At 42.1% G+C, this 19367-nt stretch overlaps 2 long non-coding RNA genes across 2 annotated transcripts in view; one reads left to right on the top strand and one right to left on the bottom strand.

The window, feature by feature from the left end:
- Positions 1 to 528: 528 nt before the first annotated feature.
- LOC117505913 overlaps positions 529 to 19367 on the top strand; it is a 44869-nt gene continuing 26030 nt past the window's right edge. The window contains exons 1-2 of the long non-coding RNA XR_004559305.1: positions 529 to 655; positions 917 to 1047. This is a non-coding gene — a long non-coding RNA (uncharacterized LOC117505913). The remainder of the gene's footprint in view (positions 656 to 916; positions 1048 to 19367) is intronic.
- LOC117505923 lies at positions 652 to 6641 on the bottom strand. Its single transcript, XR_004559309.1, has 3 exons — positions 6631 to 6641; positions 2460 to 2465; positions 652 to 788 (listed from the first exon to the last, which is right to left on the bottom strand). It is a non-coding gene; the product is annotated as an uncharacterized LOC117505923 (long non-coding RNA).

Below are 19367 nucleotides of genomic sequence, written 5' to 3'. Positions count from 1 at the left end.
TGAAACTTTTTACAAGCTCAGTGGTTGTGAGCAGGAAGAGAAAGACACAGATCAAGATTTGTAATGGAGTTGAGATCATTTGAGAGCATGTTGCACTTTCTACATCAAGAGAACTCAGATGTGAGGAGAACTTACACAAACTGAAAGACTACGGTGACGTCATGCGAAGAAGCTGTCTTGGATAACGCCTGAGGAAAAAGAAAGATGAGTTTTTGTGACTATTGGATTGAACTCAGACTTTGGATTATTTTAGTGATTTGCATGTCTTGATAATGGGCCAAACGAAACAATACCCTTGGATTAATTTCAAGAACGTAGTCTGCAATCATATTTTTTTAAATACAGCTTGGTGACACATATATCTGATGTAGACTGTCGGGACCCTTGGAGGTTTTATGTTGTTGCCTTTTGGCTGTGCGACACATCCAAAGTTAAAACACAGGCAGGTGCAGAAACAGCTAAAGATGTGCGAAGTGACTACCGAAAATGGGAACTGTGAGGCTTGTACTACCTGGGAAGGATGCCAACTGCTGACAAAAGGCTTTGCAGCAGACTCTAACTCATCTGATAGAAGCGCAGGAATATCTGGCACTGAGGTGTTTGGCTAACTGTAGATAAATCTGTCAAAGCTTCTGGCACCAGCACAAGACAACATGTAAGTACCCACTTCTGATCTTTCTCCCCAACCTTGTTTCTCTCACTTTAGCTTGCTCCCAGCCTCTTGTGCTCCAGTCCAGTGAGATACAGCTTTCACGACATATTCGACACCCCGTCAAGAGGCGAATTTGCTTTAGCCCGAAGTATTTGTTGTGGGGTGGACACACATTTTATATCTCTCGTAGGAGCAAGCGACAGTGACTTCATGACTTCTTTTCTTGCCTCCTTTTCTCCTTGTTGTGTGTCTCCCTCTTGGCAGTGGGACAAAAGTAGGCAGGGAGAGACGAGGGCATGGCCCAGAAACGGCTCCCAAGTCCCAGCCCCTGTTTGAGTGGGGTTGTCTGCTAATACACGGCTCAGCCTTTCCCTCATCTTGCAAGCAAAAGAGAGGTATGTGGAAGTGCATTCTTGTCTCCTTCCTGACCCACCTTTTTTCCATCGCCACCACGGCCTATTCTCTACGGGTGAACACCAGCTGACCTGTGCAATAAAAAATCGCACCTCCAGGTATTTCTCATTTTTGATTATTCTCTGGCACTTTTACACTTTTTTTTTCTGTCACCTTTCACACTGGACATGCGCTTGCTTTGCTTGTATCAGACAAAATGCCAAATCTTCACCATTTCTCAGCGACTGGAGATGTACTGTAATTTTTCTGAATGCCACGTGGTTTCTTGTCATAATTATAGCAGCGTAAATAAGGGTAAAACAACTAAAGCGCCACCCATTTAGAGGATTTGAACAAATTATTTGAGGGCAGGAATTTTTTTCTCCCTTCATTTTATATTTGTGTTGCCAGATTGCTCAGTACGTTTGTGAAATCATCAGTCAAACCCAGAATGAATAAAATGTACCTAATTTTTCATGAACTTTACCACAAGATGAAAAGCTGGCAAAATTCTGTTTCATAAAATACACCTTTATCGTACATGCAAAATATACAATTAGTGGTTGCTTTGTTTATTCTTCCCCCAAAGTGCTGCTCTTATAGACCTCTTCTGAAAACATTAAGAACCAGATTCCTCTGAAGCATTATTCAATACATGAAGAGGCTTGTATTGCAGGATCTGGCCCCTGCTCTCAGAAAATCCCAAGAAACTTTAAAAAGTCATCTGGATTTACCGTCACAATTCCCTTTTACAGTTTATGAGCACTTTAATATACTCGTTGCAGACACTTTTGGTGCATGATGTTTGGAATGCAGTCAGGCTTTGTTTGCATTGAGTGGTTTGTGTTTGAGATAAAGAGAGGCCGTGGTGGTATACTGTACGGAAAGGGTGAATGGGGAGGAAAAAAAGGGGAGGGCACAGGGAGGATGGGCAGAGAGTGAGAAAAGTTATTTCCTCCTCCTCCTCAGGTTCTCCTCGGATGAACTTTCTATGCCGCTTGATGACACGTTGTTTGGAAAGCCATATCCTCTGCGATTTGCGTTTCTCTCCTCCCCGCGGTTTGAGTAACTCTGTAGTTACCAGGATGAAAGTCTGGCTGTTGGTCGTTGTTGCCTTTATCAAGACGTAGGGCACAGCTGATTCAAGTCCTTACAAACACCATTTAATCTGCTGACTACATTCATTTTCCACAACGTACCACTTTAAACGTTTTCACTCCTGAGCCGATCAGCAGATGTTTAAAGAAGAAAAAAAAAAACACACCGTAGAAGTCATGAGAAACCCATCTTGATATTAACATCTGGATAGTCCAGATGTTGTAGTTTGGCAGAAACCGTGCAGAATATAGATTGGCACCATTTCCCAGACATATATAGCCACAAGACAAAACAAAGACAAGTCAAAATCATAGACTTTTTTCTGGAATCGTCACTTGTGACACTCAATATCTTGGCGCGAAGCTCTGAATTTTCACTTACAAACTCATGTCCAAATTCATTTTTTCATCCAAGGTCGCTTGAGAATTTGGCAGTAAATGTCCATCTGGCTGACGTCTCTCAGGAATAGGTAGAGCAGAGAATACATCTAACAGACCCAGAAAGAATAAACGTTTGCCCAGCCGGCATTAAATTTTACTGTAGGACTGTTCACACACGCTTCACCGCTCATAAAATATAATGTAATAAACAAGCCAAACATAGTACTGAACAATACTGCACATAATGTAGAAATATTTGTTTTCTTTCATCAGCTAAGATAAACAACTAACAGATTTCGTGTTTGGACGAGCAAAGACACAATAGTTTGCTAAGGTTGAACTTCTTCCTGAAACTTTTAATATTTAATCAAAGTCATTCAAAATCCCTAACTGGGTAAAAGTCTAACAACACTCAGAGAACACCTCTCATCAGAAATAAATGGTAAATGTCTCATTTATTATAGCGCTTTTCCATCTGCATCAGACGCTCAACGCGCTTTTACAATAATACCTCATATTCACCTCGATGTCAGGGTGCCTGCCACTACACACCGATTAAGGACCTGCCCAAGGTCCTTAGTGATTTTCCAATCAGGCTGGGATTTGAACCGAGGATCTTCTTGTCTCAAGCCCAATGCTTTAACCACTGGACCATCACCTCCACCCAGAATACAGTATTAACTTTCAAAAAGCTAATAAATAAATAGAAGTGGAAGCTAAACTCTATTTTTAGATATTCTGATGTTAATCTTTCCACTCCAGACAAAAACTAATGAAACTGGATCAACACTGAATCTGAATGCAAAACACCATCACGAATTAACAGCAGGAAGCGAGCTAGAAACGCTGAGTTAATCACTTCTTTTTGCCTGTGAGAACTAGCAAGCTAGCTGGATTGTCAGGCCACTGTATTCAAGATAGCTGGTTCCTAATAACGTGAACGTTGCATACTTATAGGGTGACCAAACGTCCTGTTTTCCAGGACATGTCCTGTTTGCGCGTCCTGTCCTGGCCTGTCCTGGGGTTTTTTAAGAAGTGATGACAATGTCCTGGTTTTCATTGTGTTTCAATGGGCCATTAAATGAGCAGCATTCGGGGAGCTACTAATCACCGAACTATAGGCCAAATGGAACTGGAACAACTGGTAATTGGTGGAATGGGTCATTTTTGCTTGTATTACACCCAAAACAAGTATTGATGAGATGATAGGTCTCACTGTTAAATAATCAATTTATTTAGCCACTATATAAAGCTATAGGCCGGCGTTAGAAATCACAAACTCTTGACAGAACAGCGACGGAATGGCAGAACGGGAGCTTGTGTGGTGCCATCTAGTGTTAGTGAGGGTAAATTTTCCCAATATAATGATCTGCTATTCTGGTGATTAGTGCTAAAAGGGACAGAAAATAGATAAGTTTGTGCTTTGAGCATGACGGGAGGACTTTCTGCTTTGTATGATAACATTATCTGAGATTGGTTATCAATATCTTGAGCATAGGGGGAATAGTAAGCTGCTGTTCCGTCAATCATTCCATCAATTGTTTGATCATTCTGGTTCTGCCAACTGTTCCGATTCCCCAGATTAGAACCCGCTGCCAACCGAGCATCATTTGAGTATCTCATTGCCGGGCCGAGTGTCCTGGTTTTCGGTAATGAAACTATGGTCACTCTAGCGTACGATAAGTAAAAACAAACAAAACTTTTCGAAAAGGCTTATACTTTGGTTATGGCAACATTTCTAAGTAACAGCATGTTACACCAGAAGCTAATAATGTGAAGGTTCCACCACCATTTTGGACACCGTTTAGTTGGGTTACGTATTTCCCTGGGCTGAAAGGGGCATGATGGGCATCAACACATATCTGAGTTTCAACATTCACTCAAATGAGATTTGATGAAAACTACCGTCCCAAATTACTGGAGCAAATACAGTATATCACCCTGTAGGCTCTTACAATGACGCAAGATGAAAAATCATCCACACACATTTTACACTGTATGAAAACTGTGACCATAGATCAAGGGGTGAAAATTGTCATCTGATACTTCAAAGGAATATTTCATATTTGAAGTATTTACCAAACTTTTGCACAACAGTTTTGTGCAATTTAAGAAATGAGGACGTACAGTAATTTTACAGTTTGATCAAAGGACAATCTCAGTCATTTATCTCAATCACACATTCATTTTTTTTTGGTAACTATAATATAAAAGGCTTCCCAAAACTCCTAAATATAATTAAAGAGTGAAATCAGCCAGGGTGTGTTTTAATTTGCCTTTGCAGCTTTATATTGATGTTTCATAGCCATGTTTCCAAAGATTATGCATGTCATTGCCATTAGCGTCACATTCATAACTGTGGAATGGTTTTCCTGGCATTCTCCCAGCTGTAATGGTGTAAACCTCTGATTTGTACTTCAATAACTGAGTGGCACATTTGTTTCCATTTCTATTGGGAATTGTAACGCACCCCAAACCCGTAAATCCTCTCCAGTTTAAAAGTCATTCACACCCATAGTCTGATTATGTCAGTTTTGTGGACAAATAGTCCACTTCAGTCAGTATTTAAACAATATGGGGTTGGCTGTTATCTCAACAGGTGCATTCATTGAGACTGAGCACTTCTGGAAAGAGCTTATGGAGTCATGAGGTTGCTGGACAAAGGTGTTTGGTAATGCCGGTGTAACAGTTTATCTTCTCCCTGCGGGGAAGTTATCCAGGGGGGAAGATAAACTGTTACACCGGTACATTTGCAAGGGGATGAAGGTCCTAGTCTTTAGGGTTCTGGTGCTTCCTGTGTTAGGCTGGTATCTCACTGGGCTACAATAGCTTGTGAACGGCATTTTCACAAGCTCAGCGTGAGGTTCGCAGCCCGCTCAGTGTCCCCTTGCCTCAGTCGCAGGGTGGTGCTTGATTTTGAACAAACAAAAAAATCGTCGTGATGAACTCCCTTGCCAAATCATCAGCCGGGCACCTTGTACCCTTCATCACGTCATCTCTGCAACTTAGAATGTGCACAGCATGTAAGACAACTTCTGAAGGGTTGACACACACTTTTCCTTTTATATGATCGGTGAGGAAGTGGCTGAAGCTCTGTAGCCGGCCGGCACCCATTCAACGTGCACATGTGAGCGTCCTGGATGCATCCTGTTCAGCCACAGACGAGCTGCAAGGACTGGATTCATTTTGTTTACCTCTATTTATTTATTTATTTATTTATTTTTCCGAGGACAAAAGTGGATTTAAGTTTAGTGCTCCTGGTCAGCGCACACCCCACATGCACACATGCACACTGTGCTGGACGGGTGATGTCAGCACTCTGGCTTTATTCTTTTATTTTATTTTTATCGGAGGGCTTCCAAAGATCACAGTGCCTGTGCGTCCTGTCCTGCTTTTTTCTGAGGAAATTGAAAGGAAAGTTGAAATTAAGTTGAATTGCTCCTGGTTGGTGCACACCCACCGTGCACACGCAGGAGCGTGCTGGACATCACCTGTGTGTGAATAGGGACTACACCAGCGCTCCGACATTATTTTGTATTTTATTTTTTATCGGAGCGCTTCCAGAGGATCACAGAGCTCATGTGCGCATGGAGCAGTGCATCGAGTGCATCGAGCACATCACGGTGGAGAATTGTGTGTTCATTTGCAGCAGAGAGGACAGTCACCAGCGGGGACAATAATACTGATGTGTAGCACCTCCTGGACATTATTCTGCAAGTCCATGAGTGGCTTTCTACATTTCTTGTGTTGTTAATTAGAATTTGTTATTAGATTATTATTTATTTTACTTTACTATTATTTTCAGTGCTTTTTCTGCCTAAAGTCAGTGAAATTTTCACAGCCTCTTTCATATAACAACATCCACATCCATTCTGAGCACTGTGTGCGCAAACATGTCGTGGTGTCAGCCACAGCAGTGGCACTGAACATCTGTGAGAGTGCCGCGCAAATCCTTTTGCGGCAGTCCCACTCGACTTTCGCGTGTGTGTCAGTGGCTCTTGCACGGTATGTGTGTGGACGGTTCAAGATTTGTGGCCATAATTTTCGCTGCCACTTCGGATGGCATTCAGAGGACAGAAGGCCACTCGGCGTGCATGTCAGGAGGACCAACTCAGTGAGATTCCACATGAGAAAGTTATCAGTTTTTTGCCTGTACTACCCTTACTGTATGGTTGAGAGACATGGATGCTAACCAGTGAGCTAAATTTCAATTTAATTTAATTCAATTTATTACATTTATACAGCGCCAAATCACAACAAAGCTGCCTCAAGGTGCTTCACACAATTAAGGTCAAACCTTACCAACCCCTAGAGCAAGCACACAGGCGACACCGGTAAGGAAAAACTGTCTCTGATGATATTGAGGAAGAAACCTCAAGCAGTTCAGACTCAAAGAGGTGACCCACTTTCTAGGCCATTCTAACAGTTACAAGGGTTTTACAAAGTTTAACAAAGTTTTATAAAGTTTGGAAAAACAAAACATCAGCTGCAACAAGTTCAGGCGTGGGATCCCACCGTCAGTCCAACATCCTGCTGTCCAAAGGTGACCACTATTTGCCTTTGGTACAAAGTTGTTGGCTATCGCTGGAATGATGTGTCAAATAGAGTGTTACTTACCAAAAGTCAGATAAGGCACCTGGCTACGGCAGATAGATGGCCACCTTTGAAAGGTGGGGATGGAAGGGTTGTATGCCTGGATGATTGCCATCCAGGACCCAAAATGGTTCTGTAGTGTGAAGAATGGGGCAACAGAATGGGAGCGGTGCATGCTCCCAGACCTGACCCAACAGGATGAGCGGATATTTCAATACCATGCATTCTCAAACAATAAGAATTTCATTGATGAAAACACGCAGACGAGACCAGTTATTTCAAGTGGTTTTGAAATCGTTCAAAAATGGGAAATGATGGTTTTATCAAAGCTGTCAAGAGAGAAGCAAGTAATACAGAATGTATGATACGACGAGTCAGCTTGTCTGATGGATGTAAATCCCCGGTTTATTAAAGAAGATGCATAAGGAGATGAGGAGACTCAGTTGAACAACTGAAACTCCACGCTCATATGAAACATGACCACTTGATAAAGTCTGTTATTGGAACAGTGGAGCTTTCTTGACATTGAGAGCACCTAACTTACTGCACCAAGCACCTTGAAGTGAACCACCACACATTACTGTATTATCACCCCCTCCTGATATCACATTGTCTCAATGCTTGGCTGCCAACACTGTGCCCCGTCCTGTGTAGTGATACTGCCACACTGCATCCACAGCATCACCCTTTTTGTCTCATTGAGATTCATCTTGGTATGCAGACAATATCCTTTTCTTGGCACCAAATATTGGAGAGAGGCACATAAGATTGAACCTCAGTCTACTGCAGGGGTGGCCAAGTTCGGTCCCCGAGAGCCACCTTCCTGACACTCTTAGTTGTCTCCCTGCTCCAACACACCTGAATCCAATGAAAGGCTCATTAAATGTCTGCTAACGAGTCTTTCATTGGATTCAGGTGTGTTGGAGCAGGGTGGCTCTCAAGGACCGAACTTGGCCACCCCTGGTCTATTGCATCACTGTATTCCGATGATTGACATGGAGCAACGCCAACGTGCAGTGGGTATTTCTCTGCCTTTGTCCACCAGATACTCAGTCGTTTTGCACTGATGAGGGCATTCAACAAAGTGGATATCCTGAATTTGACACTTTTCTACTGTGAAAAGACGACATCAGCTCAGGGCTTCTATGTACGACAGTGAATGCTACTGATATTTTGAATGGTGTGTTCTGACGAAGCCTTGGACCACAATTATTCAAATCAAACAATATTTCTTTGTTAGACTATAACAAAGCACACATTTGATTAATGTTTAATCAGGGACTGTGACCAGCACTTCTGAATGTTGGATCTCTCTCTCTCTCTTCCTCTGTCTCTCTGAAAGATTGGTGTCAGATATAAATTGAACTAGCACTTAGCATTCACGTATCACATGCTTTTTTGTTAAAAAATTCTTAAACCTTCAATATCCCTACATTCATATATTTTATGAATGTACTTATTTTCTGCTGCAGGTGCAACCCGATCTCACGCCAGTACGTGACGGCGTTACGAAAAGTGATTTAATCTATTAGTTTGTGATAGCATCACGAAAATATGACGCATTTTGTGATGGTATAACGAAATTTGGGGTGACATGGGGGGCCGTTGGCGTTATGATTGGAAGAAGAAATAAGTCCTACATAGGCCCTGATGCTCGTTGGTGCCAGTGCTTATCTCCGGATTTCATATCATCAAGCGGATGAGAGTCTGCAACTCCCCCTGGAGGGGACGCCAGTCCAATGCAGGTCACTTGCCCAGCTGAGGCTGGTACCCACTTCCAGCTGGGTAGACTGACAGTTAGCATGAGCAGGATTCAAAGCCAGGTCTGCATATTGGCAGGACAGATCTTTATCCAGTCAGCTATCTGCACAACAAGCTGGTTAGGGCTAAGACTAGTGACTGAAACTTGACCGCATCACGAAAATGTGACACATTTCATTACAGCATCACAAGCAAACAAAACAAAACATGAGACTGGGCTGTGCAAACCGTGTAATTTCATCCTGCCTTCAACACCTTGTGCACCTGTTGCTACAACTATTTGCGCACACAAGTGCCTGAAAGACAAAGTGTGCACTGTGTGAACCCATTGCACCCTCTCACGGCAGGTGCCACTAACACACACGAACATCTAACACTGCTCGCATTGCACTTAGAAAATGTGTGGCCAGTCACACTCTTGGCATGACAACAGACTGCAGACAATCACTTTCATACTTTCAGAGAAATTTGTCCCACATGAGTGTGGCTTTGGTGTGTGCGCTGAGATGACAGAAGGTGTGTCCTCCCACTGAAGCGGCTATAGAAATCGATGGATCTGGCATCCCAGCAAGACACCACGTACTGTGTTTGGATGGACATGGACAAACAACTGCCCACTGTAATGCGCATGTGTCTGTTTGCTGTTATCAAGTGGAGATAAATAAAAACATATATCACTGTGGTGACGTGCTGCAGCCAGCGAGCGCGTGCATGGCATGCATGTGGACAGGCTGCTCCCAGGTTGAAACGGACCATCAGATCAGAACACGCAGCAGGCGATCTCACTGTCACGTCACCCACATGAGCTCTGTTCCACATGATGTGGTGTCCTGCGGCGCGTCATCCACAAGACACATGTGCGCGGCCGGTTGGAGACGCACCAGCAGATGTGGACATGAATGAGACGAGTGAACTGCTTCTCATTCATGTCATTTCATGACTGTATGTCTGTGACCATGGGTCATCTACACAGGAACAGACGGATCATATTTGTATTGCTCGCTTGATAAATGCTGTGTTTTTATATGATGTGTGATTTTATTTTTTTTATTTTTGTAATACTTCCATGTCTTTCCTGATATGAGGCAGATTCCTGCAGCTTTGAAAGAACAGCTCTGTAGCTCAGTGGTAAAGTCTCTGACTGACAATCAGAGGTTTTAGACGGTGTGGGTTCGCGTCCAGTGGGTCGTATGTTCTTTTTTTTTCCCCACATAAGCGGCGCAATGTGTCACAGCCAACACTGTGTGTTCTTGCCTGAAAGACACTGGCACATGCACGAACTCTCGCACCAGGTTTGTGCACGCTTGCCCATCGGCGCAATGTTTTGTGGTGCGCTAATTTCAAACTGTTTCGCCATGTTGTCCAAACTTCGTGCTATGTGTGAAGGGGCCATTTAGTCCAAATAACAACAAACAACAGCAGTACTCATGTGATTAGAAACAAGGCCTCATGAGCAACTTGATCTGTCTCTCATTATTTTATGATATAATGATGAAAGTAGAATAATAGAAGGTTCAATGGCTTTTAAGTGGCTCTATCAAAACCAAGGCTTCAAACAAGAGTTTTTTTTCAGTTTGTTCAGAGGAAAAGTCATATTTCAAACCCTTTTTGAGGTTTTTATACTGTGTGTACGAGGTCTGTCAATAAAGTAACGGTCCTTTTAATTTTTTTCAAAAACTATATGGATTTCATTCATATGTTTTTACGTCAGACATGCTTGAACCCTCGTGCGCATGCGTGAGTTTTTCCACGCCTGTCGGTTACGTCATTCGCCTGTGAGCACGCCTTGGGAAAGAGTGGTCCCGCCCCCTCGTCGGATTTTCATTGTCTGGAAATGGCGGAATGAAAAGGAATTTTTTTCCATCAGAATTTTTTCAGAAGCTGTTAGAGACTGGCACCTGGAAACCATTTGAAAAATTTATCTGGCTTTCGGTGAAAATTTTACGGGCTTCACAGAGAATAAGGACTGTTACTACAGCTTTAAGGACCCCTTTAAGGATGCTTGGTACGCCGCGCTCCGAGCTGCGACGAAATCAATCAATCAATCAATCAATCAACTTTTTTCTTATATAGCGCCAAATCACAACAAACAGTTGCCCCAAGGCGCTCCATATTGTAAGGCAAGGCCATACAATAATTATGAAAAACCCCAACGGTCAAAATGACCCCCTATGAGCAAGCACTTGGCCACAGTGGGAAGGAAAAACTCCCTTTTAACAGGAAGAAACCTCCAGCAGAACCAGGCTCAGGGAGGGGCAGTCTTCTGCTGAGACTGGTTGGGGCTGAGGGAAAGAACCAGAAAAAAGACATGCCGAGAAGGGGGGCAGAGATCGATCACTAATGATTAAATGCAGAGTGATGCATACGGAGCAAAAAGAAACAGTGCATCATGGGAACCCCCCCACAGTCTACGTCTAAAGCAACATAACCAAGGGATGGTCCAGGGTCACCCGATCCAGCCCTAACTATAAGCCTTAGCGAAAAGGAAAGTTTTAAGCCTAATCTTAAAAGTAGAGAGGGTATCTGTCACCCTAATCTGAATTGGGAGCTGGTTCCACAGGAGAGGAGCCTGAAAGCTGAAGGCTCTGCCTCCCATTCTACTCTTACAAACCCTAGGAACTACAAGTAAGCCCGCAGTCTGAGAGCAAAGCGCTCTAATGGGGTAATATGGTACTACGAGGTCCCTAAGATAAGATGGGACCTGATTATTCAAAACCTTATAAGTAAGAAGAAGAATTTTAAATTCTATTCTAGAATTAACAGGAAGCCAATGAAGAGAGGCCAACACGGGTGAGATATGCTCTCTCCTGCTAGTCCCCGTCAGTACTCTAGCTGCAGCATTCTGAACCAACTGAAGGCTTTTTAGGGAACTTTTAGGACAACCTGATAATAATGAATTACAATAGTCCAGCCTAGATGAAATAAATGCATGAATTAGTTTTTCAGCATCACTCTGAGACAAGACCTTTCTGATTTTAGAGATATTGCGTAAATGCAAAAAGGCAGTCCTACATATTTGTTTAATATGCGCTTTGAATGACATCCTGATCAAAAATGACTCCAAGATTTCTCACAGTATTACTAGCGATCAGGGAAATGCCATCCAGAGTAACGATCTGGTTAGACACCATGCTTCTAAGATTTGTGGGGCCAAGTACAATAACTTCAGTTTTATCTGAGTTTAAAAGCAGGAAATTAGAGGTCATCCATGTCTTTATGTCTGTAAGACAATCCTGCAGTTTAGCTAATTGGTGTGTATCCTCTGGCTTCATGGATAAATAAGCTGGGTATCATCTGCGTAACAATGAAAATTTAAGCAATGCCGTCTAATAATACTGCCTAAGGGAAGCATGTATAAAGTGAATAAAATTGGTCCTAGCACAGAACCTTGTGGAACTCCATAATTAACTTTAGTCTGTGAAGAAGATTCCCCATTTACATGAACAAACTGTAATCTATTAGACAAATATGATTCAAACCACCGCAGCGCAGTGCCTTTAATACCTATGACATGCTCTAATCTCTGTAATAAAATTTTATGGTCAACAGTATCAAAAGCAGCACTGAGGTCCAACAGAACAAGCACAGAGATAAGTCCACTGTCCGAAGCCATAAGAAGATCATTTGTAACCTTCACTAATGCTGTTTCTGTACTATGATGAATTCTAAAACCTGACTGAAACTCTTCAAATAGACCATTCCTCTGCAGGTGATCAGTTAGCTGTTTTACAACTACCCTCTCAAGAATCTTTGAGAGAAAAGGAAGGTTGGAGATTGGCCTATAATTAGCTAAGATAGCTGGGTCAAGTGATGGCTTTTTAAGTAATGGTTTAATTACTGCCACCTTAAAGGCCTGTGGTACATAACCAACTAACAAAGATAGATTGATCATATTTAAGATTAAAGCATTACATAATGGTAGGACTTCCTTGAGCAGCCTGGCAGGAATGGGGTCTAATAAACATGTTGATGGTTTAGATGAAGTAACTAATGAAAATAACTCAGACAGAACAATCGGAGAGAAAGAGTCTAACCAAATACCGGCATCACTGAAAGCAGCCAAAGATAACGATACATCTTTGGGATGGTTATGAGTAATTTTTTCTCTAATAGTCAAAATTTTGTTAGCAAAGAAAGTCATGAAGTCATTACTAGTTAAAGTTAATGGAATACTCAGCTCAATAGAGCTCTGACTCTTTGTCAGCCTGGCTACAGTGCTGAAAAGAAACCTGGGGTTGTTCTTATTTTCTTCAATTAGTGATGAGTAGAAAGATGTCCTAGCTTTACGGAGGGCTTTTTTATAGAGCAACAAACTCTTTTTCCAGGCTAAGTGAAGATCTTCTAAATTAGTGAGACGCCATTTCCTCTCCAACTTACGGGTTATCTGCTTTAAGCTACGAGTTTGTGAGTTATACCACGGAGTCAGACACCTCTGACCCAAAGCTCTCTTTTTCAGAGGAGCTACAGCATCCAAAGTTGTCTTCAATGAGGATGTAAAACTATTGACGAGATACTCTAACTCCCTTACAGAGTTTAGGTAGCTACTCTGCTCTGTGTTGGTATATGACATTAGAGAACATAAAGAAGGAATCATATCCTTAAACCTAGTTACAGCGCTTTCTGAAAGACTTCTAGTGTAATGAAACTTATTCCCCACTGCAGGGTAGTCCATCAGGGTAAATGTAAATGTTATTAAAAAATGATCAGACAGAAGGGAGTTTTCAGGGAATACTGTTAAGTCTTCTATTTCCATACCATAAGTCAGAACAAGATCTAAAATATGATTAAGTGGTGGGTGGACTCATTTACTTTTTGAGCAAAGCCGATAGAGTCTAATAATAGATTAAATGCAGTGTTGAGGCTGTCATTCTCAGCATCTGTGTGGATGTTAAAATCGCCCACTATAATTATCTTATCTGAGCTAAGCACTAAGTCAGACAAAAGGTCTGAAAATTCACAGAGAAACTCACAGTAACGACCAGGTGGACGATAGATAATAACAAATAAAACTGGTTTTTGGGACTTCCAATTTGGATGGACAAGACTAAGAGACAAGCTTTCAAATGAATTAAAGCTCTGTCTAGATTTTTGATTAATTAATAAGCTGGAATGGAAGATTGCTGCTAATCCTCCGCCCCGGCCCGTGCTACGAGCATTCTGACAGTTAGTGTGACTCGGGGGTGTTGACTCATTTAAACTAACATATTCATCCTGCTGTAACCAGGTTTCTGTTAGGCAGAATAAATCAATACGTTGATCAATTATTATATCATTTACCAACAAGGACTTAGAAGAGAGAGACCTAATGTTTAATAGACCACATTTAACTGTTTTAGTCTGTGGTGCAATTGAAGGTGCTATATTATTTTTTCTTTTTGAATTTTTATGCTTAAATAGATTTTTGCTGGTTATTGGTGGCCTGGGAGCAGGCACCGTCTCTACGGGGATGGGGCAATGAGGGGATGGCAGGGGGAGAGAAGCCGCAGAGAGGTGTACAAGACCACAGCTCTGCCTCCTGGTCCCAACGCTAGACAGTCACAGTTTGGAGGATCCAAAAAAATTGGCCAGATTTCTAGAAATGAGAGCTGCTCCCTCTAAAGTGGGATGGATGCCGTCTCTCCTAACAAGACCAGGTTTTCCCCAGAAGCTTTGCCAATTATCAATGAAGCCCACCTCATTTTTTGGACACCACTCAGACAGCCAGCAATTCAAGGAGAACATGCGGCTAAACATGTCACTCCCGGTCTGATTGGGGAGGGGCCCAGAGAAAACAACAGAGTCCGACATTGTTTTTGCAAAGTTACACACCGATTTAATGTTAATTTTAGTGACCTCCGATTGGCGTAACCGAGTGTCATTACTGCCGACGTGAACTACAATCTTACCAAATTTACGCTTAGCCTTAGCCAGCAATTTCAAATGTCCTTCGATGTCGCCTGCTCTGGCCCCCGGAAGACAATTGACAATGGTTGCTGGTGTCGCTAACTTCACATTTCTCAAAACAGAGTCGCCAATAACCAGAGTTTGATCCTCGGCGAGTGTATCGTCGAGTGGGGAAAAACGGTTAGAGATGTGAACGGGTTGACGGTGTACACGGGGCTTCTGTTTAGGGCTACGCTTCCTCCTCACAGTCACCCAGTCAGCCTGCTTTCCCGACTGCACGGGAAATGGCACACGCCACCGGACAATTTCTAAACGGATGGCTCTGTGGATACGAGACCGTCGTGTGCACTTTGTCTGGTTATCACAAGAGCTGGACATCAGCCATTTTCCGGCAGATTTCACTTTTAACAAGAGATTTTGTCATGGAAAGTCGCGCGGAGGCTTCGCGCGTAAAGACCGATTTGCTTTGGAAGCGAGACAACAGAACACCTCCGTTTCAGCGTGTCAGAGGACAAGTTTGGACATGTCCAGCTCTCCACAATTTCTCTGATACTTACTGGACTGGTAAGCATTGAAAGCCGAGATAGGCATGTCCAAACTTGTCCTCTGACATGCCGAAACGGAGGTGTTCCTTTGTCTCGCTTCCAAAGCGAATCGGTCTTTATGCGCGAAGCCTCCGCGCGGCTTTCCATGACAAAATCTCTTGTTAAAAGTGAAATCTGCCGGAAAATGGCTGATGTCCAGCTCTTGTGATAACCAGAGAAAGAGCAATTTCAATTTCAATTTATTAATTTATATAGCGCCAAATCAATCAATCAATCAATCAATTTTTTTTTTATATAGCGCCAAATCACAACAAACAGTTGCCCCAAGGCGCTTTATATTGTAAGGCAAGGCCATACAATAATGATGTAAAACCCCAACGGTCAAAACGACCCCCTGTGAGCAAGCACTTGGCTACAGTGGGAAGGAAAAACTCCCTTTTAACAGGAAGAAACCTCCAGCAGAACCAGGCTCAGGGAGGGGCAGTCTTCTGCTGGGACTGGTCGGGGCTGAGGGAGAGAACCAGGAAAAAGACATGCTGTGGAGGGGAGCAGAGATCGATCACTAATGATTAAATGCAGAGTGGTGCATACAGAGCAAAAAGAGAAAGAAACAGTGCATCATGGGAACCCCCCAGCAGTCTACGTCTATAGCAGCATAACTAAGGGATGGTTCAGGGTCACCTGATCCAGCCCTAACTATAAGCTTTAGCAAAAAGGAAAGTTTTAAGCCTAATCTTAAAAGTAGAGAGGGTGTCTGTCTCCCTGATCTGAATTGGGAGCTGGTTCCACAGGAGAGGAGCCTGAAAGCTGAAGGCTCTGCCTCCCATTCTACTCTTACAAACCCTAGGAACTACAAGTAAGCCTGCAGTCTGAGAGCGAAGCGCTCTATTGGGGTGATATGGTACTACGAGGTCCCTAAGATAAGATGGGACCTGATTATTCAAAACCTTATAAGTAAGAAGAAGAATTTTAAATTCTATTCTAGAATTAACAGGAAGCCAATGAAGAGAGGCCAATATGGGTGAGATATGCTCTCTCCTTCTAGTCCCCGTCAGCACTCTAGCTGCAGCATTTTGAATTAACTGAAGGCTTTTTAGGGAACTTTTAGGACAACCTGATAATAATGAATTACAATAGTCCAGCCTAGAGGAAATAAATGCATGAATTAGTTTTTCAGCATCACTCTGAGACAAGACCTTTCTGATTTTAGAGATATTGCGTAAATGCAAAAAAGCAGTCCTACATATTTGTTTAATATGCGCTTTGAATGACATATCCTGATCAAAAATGACTCCAAGATTTCTCACAGTATTACTAGAGGTCAGGGTAATGCCATCCAGAGTAAGGATCTGGTTAGACACCATGTTTCTAAGATTTGTGGGGCCAAGTACAATAACTTCAGTTTTATCTGAGTTTAAAAGCAGGAAATTAGAGGTCATCCATGTCTTTATGTCTGTAAGACAATCCTGCAGTTTAGCTAATTGGTGTGTGTCGTCTGGCTTCATGGATAGATAAAGCTGGGTATCATCTGCGTAACAATGAAAATTTAAGCAATACCGTCTAATAATACTGCCTAAGGGAAGCATATATAAAGTGAATAAAATTGGTCCTAGCACAGAACCTTGTGGAACTCCATAATTAACTTTAGTCTGTGAAGAAGATTCCCCATTTACATGAACAAATTGTAATCTATTAGACAAATATGATTCAAACCACCGCAGCGCAGTGCCTTTAATACCTATGGCATGCTCTAATCTCTGTAATAAAATTTTATGGTCAACAGTATCAAAAGCAGCACTGAGGTCTAACAGAACAAGCACAGAGATGAGTCCACTGTCCGAGGCCATAAGAAGATCATTTGTAACCTTCACTAATGCCGTTTCTGTACTATGATGAATTCTAAAACCTGACTGAAACTCTTCAAATAGACCATTCCTCTGCAGATGATCAGTTAGCTGTTTTACAACTACCCTTTCAAGAATTTTTGAGAGAAAAGGAAGGTTGGAGATTGGCCTATAATTAGCTAAGATAGCTGGGTCAAGTGATGGCTTTTTAAGTAATGGTTTAATTACTGCCACCTTAAAAGCCTGTGGTACATAGCCAACTAACAAAGATAGATTGATCATATTTAAGATCGAAGCATTAAATAATGGTAGGGCTTCCTTGAGCAGCCTGGTAGGAATGGGGTCTAATAAACATGTTGATGGTTTGGATGAAGTAACTAATGAAAATAACTCAGACAGAACAATCGGAGAGAAAGAGTCTAACCAAATACCGGCATCACTGAAAGCAGCCAAAGATAACGATACGTCTTTGGGATGGTTATGAGTAATTTTTTCTCTAATAGTTAAAATTTTGTTAGCAAAGAAAGTCATGAACTCATTACTAGTTAAAGTTAATGGAATACTCAGCTCAATAGAGCTCTGACTCTTTGTCAGCCTGGCTACAGTGCTGAAAAGAAACCTGGGGTTGTTCTTATTTTCTTCAATTAGTGATGAGTAGAAAGATGTCCTAGCTTTACGGAGGGCTTTTTTATAGAGCAACAGACTCTTTTTCCAGGCTAAGTGAAGATCTTCTAAATTAGTGAGACACCATTTCCTCTCCAACTTACGGGTTATCTGCTTTAAGCTACGAGTTTGAGAGTTATACCATGGAGTCAGACACTTCTGATTTAAAGCTCTCTTTTTCAGAGGAGCTACAGCATCCAAAGCTGTCTTCAATGAGGATGTAAAACTATTGACAAGATACTCTATCTCCCTTACAGAGTTTAGGTAGCTATTCTGCACTGTGTTGTTATATGGCATTAGAGAACATAAAGAAGGAATCATATCCTTAAACCTAGTTACAGCGCTTTCTGAAAGACTTCTAGTGTAATGAAACTTATTCCCTACTGCTGGGTAGTCCATCAGAGTAAATGTAAATGTTATTAAAAAATGATCAGACAGAAGGGAGTTTTCAGGGAATACTGTTAAGTCTTCTATTTCCATACCATAAGTCAGAACAAGATCTAAGATATGATTAAAGTGGTGGGTGGACTCATTTACTTTTTGAGCAAAGCCAATAGAGTCTAATAATAGATTAAATGCAGTGTTGAGGCTGTCATTCTCACGACAAAGTCGCCCCAAGGCGCTTCACATAATTCACAACAACACAAATTAATCTAAAGTCAAAATTAAAAGCAAGAAAAGCACAGTTAAAAGATAAAACACAGTAGAATAAAAAGAAATTACAAAGCAAACACAAACAGATTAAAAATTAATGATAAGACAGTCTAAAAAAGTGGGTCTTCAGTCTTGATTTAAAAATCTCCACCGTGTCAGACTGCCGAATAACAGCAGGTAGATCATTCCATAGAGCCTGACCACGGTAGGAGAAGGCTCTATACCCCACAGACTTTTTGTTCATCCTCGGAACAGACAGAAGCCCTGCGCCCTGCGAACGCAAAGGCCTCGCAGGTACGTAGGGCTTAACCAAGTCCGCCAAGTAGGAAGGTGCCAGTCCATGAACAATTTTATAAACCAACAATAAAACTTTAAAATCCAATCTGGCAGAAACTGGTAGCCAATGAAGGGATGCCAGAATGGGAGTAATGTGGTCAAACCTTCTACTTTGTGTCAAAATTCTGGCAGCAGCATTCTGCACCACCTGAAGTCCTCGAATGCTAGACTGCGGCAGGCCATAGAATAAAGCATTACAATAATCCAATCTAGAAGAGACAAATGCGTGAATCAGAGTCTCAGCATCAGCCATAGACAGGATGGGGCGAATCTTTGCTATATTTCTCAGATGAAAGAAAGCAGTCCTCGTAATGTCCCTAATGTGGAGGTCAAAGGACAACGTAGGATCAAAGATTACCCCCAGGTTCCTCACTTTGTCAGTATGATGTATAACACATGAACCTAGGCTAAGCGCCAGCTGATTAAATTGGTGCAGATGTCTTGCTGGGCCAAGAACCATCATTTCAGTCTTATCAGAGTTCAAAAGTAGAAAGTTGCTAGACAACCAACTTCTCATTGCTGCAAGACAGTCCTGTAAAGATTTTATGTGGACAGGATTTCCAGC

Source organism: Thalassophryne amazonica, chromosome 3 (assembly GCF_902500255.1).
Source record: "Thalassophryne amazonica chromosome 3, fThaAma1.1, whole genome shotgun sequence".
In the NCBI taxonomy this organism is placed as follows: Eukaryota; Metazoa; Chordata; class Actinopteri; order Batrachoidiformes; family Batrachoididae; genus Thalassophryne; species Thalassophryne amazonica.
Note: the sequence above shows the minus strand (reverse complement) of the source record. Positions and strands in the feature narration are given on the sequence as shown.